Below are 11,455 nucleotides of genomic sequence, written 5' to 3' on the forward strand. Positions count from 1 at the left end.
TGTTGCACAGCTATAAATTAGTCAAATCTATTGTATCAGGGAGGATGTGACCCTTTTATTTATTTTATGAAAAGGAACTCTTTCAAATACATCATATTTTAAACCGAGTACAAAAATAAAACCAATATCTCATGGTAATAATCAGTAGTAATCATTTCATTATTCTTGAAATATAATTATTAGGTTTTCTGAAACCTACTGAAAATCCAAGTAATTTCAATTCATTTAGTAAGATTTTATGTCATCCTTTAGCATAGAGTCCCATGAATTGAAATTTCACAGGGTAGCACATTATTTAACAAAATTAATTACGTGTTCAATTGATATAAAACTTATCCCCCCTTCCTTTACATACCATGGTGACCATTTATCGCAAACGTTTTGTCCATTTCGATACACTACCGGACGACCATGTTCTCTTCTCCAAGTTAAAGCCATTTCAGAACGTATGAATTAATATTTATAAAATCTTAAGCATTTCGACTTAATTTGTCTGAAGAGAAAAAAGCACAGATGTTCAATACTTAGCACATGTTAAATGATTACGCGAGATTCTGATATATTACACAACACTTACAATAGAAAATTTGATTTATCGATCAGTAATTTGAGGATCGTTACAATTATTTTTCAAAGTTAAATTTGAAGGCCAGACGGTCTCCATAATGTATTTCGAACAAAGGAATTCTCTCCTTAAGGAAACAGGGGGATACATGCACCACCTCGCATCCTCTCACCCACTATTATGAACTGAAATCCAAATTGTACATTCATTAGTCTCATTTCTCTCTAGGGTTTAACATATTGGATGTAAATAATTATAAAGGGTAACCAGTACTCAAGAAATGAGCTGTCATTGAAGAACATAGATATAAGTAGGCAGCACCAGGAAAGTGTAATTTAATTTGCCAAAAAGTCTCCGTCTTACTCTCTGTTCGTGTTGAATCAATTTGCCTCCTAGTTAATCCTGCATCATGCCTGATGTAGTCTTTATTGAATAGTGTTGATCTAGTGACCTACATTTCTCTCATAAATGGTTTTGCGTTTTTCTATATCCAAAAGAACAAATTTCAGTAGTTTATGCTTTTCTCTGCCCTGAATGTTTCATCTTGCACATATTCAAACAATAAACTTTGATGAAGGACTAGAAATAATATATAGAAAATGCTTGTATTAAGATTTTGCCGGAGTAAATTAAAATTTAAAATGGTTTGTCAGTAGATAAAAAAGCATTGATTTTTTTCTATATTGAAAAGACTATGAAATTCAAATGTTTTCACTGTATACTCGAATATATATTATATCTGTGTGTGTGTCTAAAGAATACATGTAACTGTATTTTTATAATCAGTTATTCGAAAATTGTTATCATTGGAACACAGTGTAAATAAAAATAAATAAATCGGGTTTACATTTTAATTTTCAACTCGATAATTTCTTTGAATTCATTAAGTGTTTTAATAAAAAACAAAATAAAGAATACCTGGATTATTTTTATTTAAAGTGTAGTGTATCTTGCTTCAAAGAGAAATATAAGTTGTAATTCTACTTGTGAAGAAAACCAAAAAAAAAAACCCCAAAAACAAAAAAAAAAAAACAAACAAACGCTCATTTTTGGCGAAAAGAACTAATTTGAATTACATGTAAGGATAGAATACGCAAGGACAAACACGGACAACTTGTATATGCAAGCCATACACGCGCATGCACATCTACATACCGCGTTTAAGACAAAACGACTTTCAAGTACATGTACATAACGTTTTACTCCAAGTGGATTTTTCACTCAAAGCTCCATGACATTAAGACAAAGAAGACTTGAAAAACTCTTGAAATTTGGTACTTTAATGAAGGACATTGAACAAATGTCACCAGGCTAATATTTAGAACAATACATGTAGTAGATCTTAAACTGGCTTTGACTTTATAGAACAAAATAAGGTAAGGCCTAGTTAATGTATCATATCCATAAGATTATAACTGTTACTTTTATAATACATTTTACATACATGTATAAGTATTGTCAGTTATGTGTATTTCTTTAAGTCCTTGTGAAACTAGCAACGAGTGTACTTATGAATTTGTAACTTTACATTGTAGAAGAGGGGGACGTCCTTTGTATCTAATGTACAATATGAATTGCATGTATATAATTAAATATTGTTTAAATCAAATTTTATATTTTTTGACTATTATAAGCTTTGTACAGAAGGATGGTTTTCAGGGATATTTTCGGATTATCGCATTGTATTAAATTATGTTTGACTTTTGAAGATTGATGAAAATTTAACCTTTTTAATACATCGGGTGAAAAATATTTGCTCTACACGAAAAGATAAGATTCGAAACTTTGTTAATAATAATAAATTACAACTTCATGGATAAGAAAAGGCTACTATGATTCATTGGATGTTTAAATGCGGACGATTTTCTTCATGAGATCCGATAGTATTAAATTAAGAAACATAAAAGAAAGAAACATTAAAAAGCAGAGAATCCACTTTTAGAAAAAAAAAATAAACAAGCCAATTTTTACACACAAAAAGGTGAAGGTGTTCTCGCTCTACACATTTACTTGTGTGTTTATTGATTTTTATGTGATATCCTCAATATTAACTATATAGTTTGTAACTATCCGGATTATGCCACTCTTGAAAGTGCATTAAATCACCATCAACCTGTAATTTTCATAGAAATTCCGTTTATTACAAATAAAAAAGAACAGACACTCAAATTTTCTAATTTTTTAAATTTTTTTTTTTTGGGGGGGGGGGGGGGGCAGATCCCTTAATTAAGATTGGTTGACTTTATCATTATGCTATATTTTATTAAGAATAAAATTAATTACTCGTACAGTATGTTAATACCACTCTGTCTGAAATCTTTCTGTTAATTCACAATATAGTTTTATATTAAGTGTAAAATGTTTTTTTTAAAGATAAATATATTATAGTAGTTTTGTACACACGTATTCGCTAAACATAAAAAATAGAAATATTGAATATAACTGTAGATTAAAACATTATACAGGATTTTTTTTTTAGTTTTTTTTTTTCGAAAAAAAAATCTTGTAAAAGGTGATTTTATTGTAACATTGATTGACATTTTTTGCACGAATTAGTAATTATCAACTTGTCTACTCTAACGTTATTGTAAGATGCTTTACAATAGGCTATTGATCTGTACCCCGGCCCTTTCATGGTTACAACTTTATACATATTATCACGATATTCAATAGCTTTGTACAATCATCATTCGATAATCTCATTTGAGAATTCTCAATTAATCCCATTCTCGCGCGGGTGATAGTCATTACTCGTGGAACGACACTATGCATATTCATTATCTTTTAACGATGGCCATTTTTCAAGTTAATTGACCTTCAGTTCAATATACGAACTTCCAATTGATATCTTTGTGCATTGGTACATGTACGCGCTGAGGGGAAAAGAGACGAAAATTAACAAAAGAATCTTTTGAATTACATCATCGCAGATAAGTAGATACCCAAAGGGTACATGTAATCGATTTCGATGATTCTAACCGATACAGCAGAACCTTAAGACAGAACTATAAAGGGAGCATAATTTGATAGAGACCACTGAATAAATTTAAAGTTCTAGAATCTGATTCATACTATTTGTTACACAAAATATTTTTAGAATGAATTTTATCGTCATTGTTCGATAGTCACACATATAGCATACAAAATTGTTTCGTTTCATAGAAATACGATTATAAAACTTGCAGAAATTCTTTCAGCAATTGAAAAGAGACAATTAATATTTAATTTATTTATCATTGTGTTATCTATTTGTTTCGTTCAAGTGCATGTTTAAATTATTTTCTGCAAATTTTCTTCAAACCTCAAAAGGTTTTTAAAATAAATAAATAGATAATTACATTGTATGTATGCAATTTGTATCACAATTCTCAAAGCAGACCAAAGAACAGCAAGATGTGACACAACTGTTTCCCTTTTACTAAAACGTTATTTACCTTATTTGTACTTTATGCATGAAAGACTCGTAAACATGCAGACGTCATATTAGTTTTCGTTTCTCCAATATCAGCGATGGGGAATACCCTGTAAATTTCTTTGGTAACTTTCTCTTCTGTCGTGGAAGAGGCACACAGTTACTTTTGTCGCTATCGAGAGTTTTACGATTATAGCTATGTAGAATACGCCCGTTCACTAAAAACTGCTAGAACGGCTTATATAGTGGCCGCAAAGGTAACGGAAAATACAAAGTAATATGGCGGACAAACATTATAATGATAGATCTCTTCCTTTTACGAATCGTGTTCAGCTTTACATGTAACACAAGTACTCGTAACAATCCAGTATGTGTCTTGACCCTGCTTAAATGTTACTTTGTATCTCTCCCACGGCGCCCTTCTTAGACCTTACATTTGTAACTTGATATCAATACACATATCCTGCTGACACATTTACATCAACTCAATCAGATATGAGCCTCCTGCTTAATCTGTGACCAGAACTCGTATGTTTGTTCTTTTTGGTCCGAATTATATCCATAAAAGTTTATACAAACTACACAAATATTAGGTTTGCTACACTGCATTTTACAGTTTTTGAATACGTACAGTAATTAACAAGCAAAGATATTAATCAACATCTTTAAAAAAGTACAGTAATAAACACGTATACAGAAATCAACATGCAAAGATATTGATCATCATCTCATAAAAAAAAATATATCTTATGCGAGAGTTTTGTCAAATTTTTCTAACAGAAAGAAAAAATATGACAGCTGTCTGCTTTGTAGCTCATTTATCGAATCCTTTACAAACTCGACTTAAAGAAATTTAAATAAATCTTCAAAGAGGGAGATCTATATCTGTATTATTTTTCACTTCATCCATCAGCTTAATAACCACGTGTATTAATAAACTGCAGAGCGCTGTAGGATACCACAAGAGCCCATCTTAAGAAAATTACAGTCAGAGTCTCACAGAACCCACATACTTAAGAAAATTGCAATAGAGTCTCACAAAACGCACATACTTGAGCAATCTTATGTCACCGTAATGATAGACATTTTGTATATTTTTGGTTCTAATTGCAATATAGTCTCCTTAATGATATAGAATTGACGTAACCTTGGTTCTTTTGATTACAATATTTACAGACCGTCGTACTCTATCGCGATTTAACGTCTTGTTTCTAACAAAGCATCGGTGACACCCTGTTGATATAGTATTGATTGTCAGCCATTATGAAGACAGCGCTGATCATCATTAAAGGATAACGAATTCCAATTTCTTCGAAAATATCAAGGGACGTAGAATTGTGAGAGAAAATTTGATAAAACCAATTAGTCTTAAGAAAAGCTTTGAAAGCGCATTCATATTTACAATCCGGAACCCATAATATATTGCATTTCATCATTCAAATTTGCTAAGCATTTCTGCAGCAGTATAATATGCAAACAATTTGTACTTTATCAATTAAACTAATCCTCTTCATCTTTAAATGTCATAGGTTCTTCAAAGCATTTTGGGAGTAAATGAACAATCAAAATAATTACAAGGAAAATATAGAAACGCAATTTTATCTATAAATTTCAAATTTAGTAGTTTCGCATTTCATAAAATCCAGTAAATGTTAGGATTGAAAACATAATGCATTATTTGTTATGATAACGTTCATGTAAACTTATGTAAATGAAACATAGTCTGGATAAAAGAAAGTTCCTACCTGTGGGCGCAGTACGGAGAATCTGCGGCCTTAAGCATTTTCCTCTCGATATTTCAAATAATTTGCAACAGTTTAACAAAGTTATTGAAATTTCGGCCACAGAAAATTTCAGATTTTCTGTCTTGTGTGGTGACTATTTGAACATTTAATCTACACTAGCAAGTGATATAATGGGAAATAGTTTTGATCTATTCATTGATTGCAAATTGAATATTCAGTAGAGTCGAAATTACATCACTTTTTTGGCGTAAAACTAGTCCCAAGAGGAAATGCTTTTTGTTCCAATGGCGTGATCTTCCGGACTAAATGTATCTCACTTTCCTAAAGAGCGGCGTTAAGGTTTATGATGTACTACTATGTGCGGTTATTGCGGTCCTCTCGCGCCTTGTGTCAACTTCGATCACCTTTTATATCCATAAACTCTGCTTTTCTTTATTCTCTTCCACGACCCTCGAAACAAAATTAATATTTTTTCTAAAACATTGCTCTTCGTGTATCTTGCTAGTTGGGATCGATTAAGAAATGATTCCTGGACACTCTTTCAAAGGAAAGGGACAAATCGAATAAGCACAGGGGCAGGGAAAGTAATAAATTATCCGTTACAATCAATATAGGATCTGCGGATAGAGTAGAATAATAGAACAGTATTTAAACTGATCCTGTACTAAAAGTAAAATTTTATCGCAAGAGCGAGGGATCCTGTTTTGTAGACTTGTGCATTGCGATGTCTTACCCAACCAAATGATATAGTCTGAATTACAAGCTTGATCAGATGTTACTCGTATTGGCAGGATATGAAATTATTGGCAGGGGACATTTTCCTTTGTGGTTGCATGCAAATATCTGTTAATATAATCCCAAACATGCGGATTTAGTCTGATCCATTATAGACATCATTATAGATGATAACTTGGCCAAAATAAATTTGAAAATGGTATTAACTGAATACTCTTGCTGACATTGGTTATTCATGAAATTTGCAAATAGGGGCTAACGTCCTCTTTGAGTGCTAAATAGGCACGTTTTCTCTGAGAAATCTCGCCCCAGATTTTGTTACCATTTTAATATGCATTCTGGTCATAGATACAACTAAAGAGTATGGCCAATGTTTAAGCACTTATTTTTGGCATTGAATTTTCAATTAAATAAAATATTGTCAAGAGTTCGATTGTTTGGTTTAAAAAATGCATAAAGGAAAAGACAGCTGTTTATGGTATTTATTTTATTCAGATTGCATGAATATAATTCCAATTGCATATCAACATCATTACGATAATAATTGTTATTTGATGCGATAATGGACGATAATGTAAAGTTGACGATATTGAAAGTGAAATTAAAAGTTTTACATGTCGTTCATTTTTGCTCAAGGATGTCCCAGTGATCATTTCAGACTGTTTTTATGTTTTTTGCTTGAGGGGTATTGGTTCATTAATATTATCTAAAGTATTAAACAAGGCAAACTAACAACGTAAATGTCAGTAGTGATCAGATCGGTTTGTCGTGGAGCTCTTCATTACCGAGATCTGTATTCCATATTTCAACTTACATCGTGATACAAGATTATACATTTTTTTCTGAGTCTTGGACGGTGTCGCATAATTTACGTTCCGGGTGCTTCGCGTTCCGGCCGGAACCTTAAAATCATAATATTGGTTCCGGATTTTACTGTAAGTTTGGTCCCGGCCGTGGCTGCAATCTTCGAATCGCGGTATCTCTCAATTATTATCTGCCAGTTTTCATTCTACACTGAACCATAGAAGTAGTTTTTTCCTTGAGGATTAAGCATGGCGCAGCGGCATGCCATTTTCATGTGGCGCAATGTTCTTTATATAAGGCGTCATGCCCTTTTTGTACAGCCATTTTTGAAAATAAATGAATAAATAGCCCAAGTAACTGGTAAAGATCGTGAAATACGCTTTCTGATACATATACACCGAATAAAATTTGATCGCATGAAAGACTTTGTTTATCTAATGCATACAAATTAAGTCCCTTTGTTTATTTAGTGCATGTCAGGTGTGAATTTCTCGCTTGAATGCACGCAGACCCGGTATTTACAGGGTAAAGAGGATAGAACATAAACTAGACTGAGATTTCAAAAGCCTAAAAAGAAGCACAATGTCAAAGATAAATTTGATCAGTAAATCTTAATTTTATAATCTGATAAAGTAAAGAATTAAATACAAAATGGTATATGTATTTACAGAGATGCATTCTCTGTTTAAATGATATTACAAGTGTTGCAAATTCCACAATGTCGAGCCTCGAATACATGGCTTCCGTTCCTCGTAGATATTATCACTTGGCATGAAAATATGATTTATATTCCATTAGAAATAAACAAACATAAAAAATATAATTCACTGATGAAGATAGTTATGTAGTTTTTGTGATAAATTAACAATGGATATTTCATGAATATGTGGTTTATTCTGCAATGAAACAAACATGAAAACATAACGATATGGTTTATTCCATCAGAATAAACAAACACAAGTAATTAATGAAAATTACGTTGTTGTTGTTTTTTAAAGACCGTAGGAAGAAAAAAAAGCAAGGTTGAAATATGAAAAGTAAGGACCAGCAATGTTGATCGTGAAAATAGCAGTAAGGTAAACTGAATATTTTAGTAAAATCAAGGTTTTAGCATATTTTAAATGATTTTTTTTATGTTTTAAAGGCCTTGAAATGCACTTTTCTGTAACTTCGATGCATGTCCTACCCACCCACCCCTTAAGATATTTAACTTTTATTCCTTGGTGTTTTTTTTTTATACATAAAACACAATAAGAAAATGACAATTTTTCTGACACTTTAAAACTTTATCGTTTTATACACACCATTATGTTTAATGAATATCAAAATTTGTGGAGGAAAAAATTCAAATATATACTTGTAGGCAGAAGGCAAGCTGCAATATTGAAACACCCCTCCATTTTTTTAAATCTTAGTCCCCTCCCCCAAATTTTAAAAAAGGAGCTCAAAAAAAAAAGTGTTAGTTAATTATCTGAGCCCCCCCCCCCCCCCCCCCAATGAGGAGTTTAAATTATAGCATTTGCAAAAATGTAAAATTGTTAATTCATTTTTTTTATCATTTGCAAATTAGAAATAATTATTATAATTCCAGGTTACAATATCTGAGAGTAATATCAAGCATTTTTGTTTCCTGTTCATTGTATTCTACCTTATAAAAAGATAATAATAAAGTTGTTTCTGTTCCACTTTATAACGAAGATAAAGTAGCCCGGAACCATAATTATTGTCAGAATTAACGTTCCGGGTTACAATTGCGGAGAGTATTTTCAAACATATCTGTTACACGTTCTAGTAAGGTTGTTTCTTTTCCACTTTATTACGCGTACGAAGAAAAATTAATTAATTTATTACGAATAAAAATTAGATAACGTTTCGGGTTACAATAGATGTGTATTTTCAAACATCTTTTGTTACTAGGCTGTTTCTTTTTCACCATAAAACGAAGATAAAGTAGCCCGGAACTAAAATTATGGTCATAATTAACGTTCCGGGTTACAATTGCTGAGAGTATTTTCAAATATTTCTGTTACTAGGTTGTTTCTTTTCCACTTTATTACAAAGAAAAAGTAGCCCGGAACTAGAATTATGGTCATAATTAACGTTCCGGGTTACAATTCCTGAGAGTATTTTCAAATATCATTGTTACTAGGTTGTTTCTTTTCCACTTTATTACAAAGATAAAGTAGCCCGGAACTAAAATTATGTTTATGATTAACGTTCCGGGTTACAATTGCTATGTATTTTCAAACATCTTTTGTTACTAGGCTTTTTTTCCACTTTATTACGAAGACAAAGTAGCCCGGGACCAAAATTATGGTCATAATTAACGTTCCGGGTTACAATTGCTGTCTATTTTCAAATATCTATGTTACTAGGCTGTTTCTTTTTTACTTTATTACGAAGATAAAGTAGCCCGGAACTAAAATTATGGTCATAATTAACGTTCCGGGTTACAATTGCTGAGAGTATTTCCAAATATTTCTGTTACTAGGTTGTTTCTTTTCCACTTTATTACAAAGAAAAAGTAGCCCGGAACTAGAATTATGGTCATAATTAACGTTCCAGGTTACAATTCCTGAGAGTATTTTCAAATATCATTGTTACTAGGTTGTTTCTTTTCCACTTTATTACAAAGATAAAGTAGCCCGGAACTAAAAATATAATTATATCTATGCCTCTTCCGTTAGCCAGTCGGGCTAAGTTTTCTGCCCCCTGCGGGGGGAGGGGGTAGAATTTTGCGCAGACTTAATAATACTATTCATTTCTCAGGATTGTAAAATACAAATCTGTATCTGTATTACATTAAATTTTCCTCTTCAGAGTTATTATTACAAATGCTGATACGTGCACTTACCAGTATAAATAAAAATGAGTTGAGTTTTATTCAATAGTTTTTAGCTGTGCCGTCGAAACCTTTGCTAGAGTCGGGAACTTAGAAATTTTAAAGTCCGTCATATTTTGCTGGCATTACATTGATTGTTTAAGAAATAAATTATATCCGAGAAAAAAAATCCACAATTTTTTTTTTTTGAATTATTACAGAATTGTTTTTCTTCATATTAAATGCTTTATAATTTTTCCGCTGAAATTAATGTCTCTTCAAACCTTTGCAGGTCCTCCTATTATGTTCATTCATGTATTGTGATTTAATTATATACTTGGCTTTACAAAAACGCAATGGGTGTATGAAAAATATATATATAAAGATATTAAAATATTATCCAAAATTTTTTTTAATCGTAAATATAATTCATCTGTAAGCATTACCAGCTGATCAGGGTGCCCTTTGCCTAAAACTCATTTAAAATTGCGGAAATGACACAGCGGTTCGCATGACTGCATATTGACTGCATAAAACAACATGATGGGGTATGTATATGTATACAAGTTTCACACCTTCGCGTTCTTTTGTTTACAAAGAAACAACATAATTACGTATAATTCCATGGATTATAGTATTGGTACATGTACATGTATTAAGACCGGATATTGGGGCTTCTTCTAAATCGATAATTATACGTTTAAATCTTGCTGCATCGTATAACACGTTAAGATAAAGAAAAATCCAAATTATTTGTAAATATTAATTATAAATAAAGTTTTTAAAAGGGTGCTTGAATGCCCGTCACGTTTATTATGGCCGGAACCAAACTTACGCGGGCCGGAACGTTTATTACATGTATAACCCGGAACCAATATTATAGGTATTTAGCGTTCCGGCTGGAACGCTAAGTTACCCGGAACGTAAATTATGCGACACCGGCCCCCAATTTTTGGAAAAAAGTCTGTTTTCGTAGATTACTATGAAACGTTTCATTTATAGGCTGCATCCTCCCCCCTTCCCCCATTTTTTTCTTGTAGTATAGTCGGATTAAAAAATTGAATCCCCCCCCCCCCCATGAAATAGGATTTTTCGAGTTTCGGCAGTTTAGATTTTTTTCCCCTTATTTGCTTGTCACTTTTTGGAGGCTTGCGACACTCTCTTTGAAAAACGTTGCTACTGGCCTGCGTAAAACGACAAAAATCAAACCGCTTTGTGTTAAATGCTTAACTTGCTTGCTACATTTTTTTCCTTGTAATTCTTTATTTAATACACAATCTATAAATATTACAAAAACATGCATTTTTATAGTGTTGAATTTTGAAAGAGAGAGAGAGAGAAATGGCCTGTTAGCACATAATCAGTATATATAT

This window comes from Saccostrea echinata, unplaced genomic scaffold, assembly GCF_033153115.1.
Source record: "Saccostrea echinata isolate AGI-Se365-2 ecotype Australia unplaced genomic scaffold, CSIRO_AGI_Sech_v1 ptg000054l, whole genome shotgun sequence".
NCBI lineage: Eukaryota > Metazoa > Mollusca > Bivalvia > Ostreida > Ostreidae > Saccostrea > Saccostrea echinata.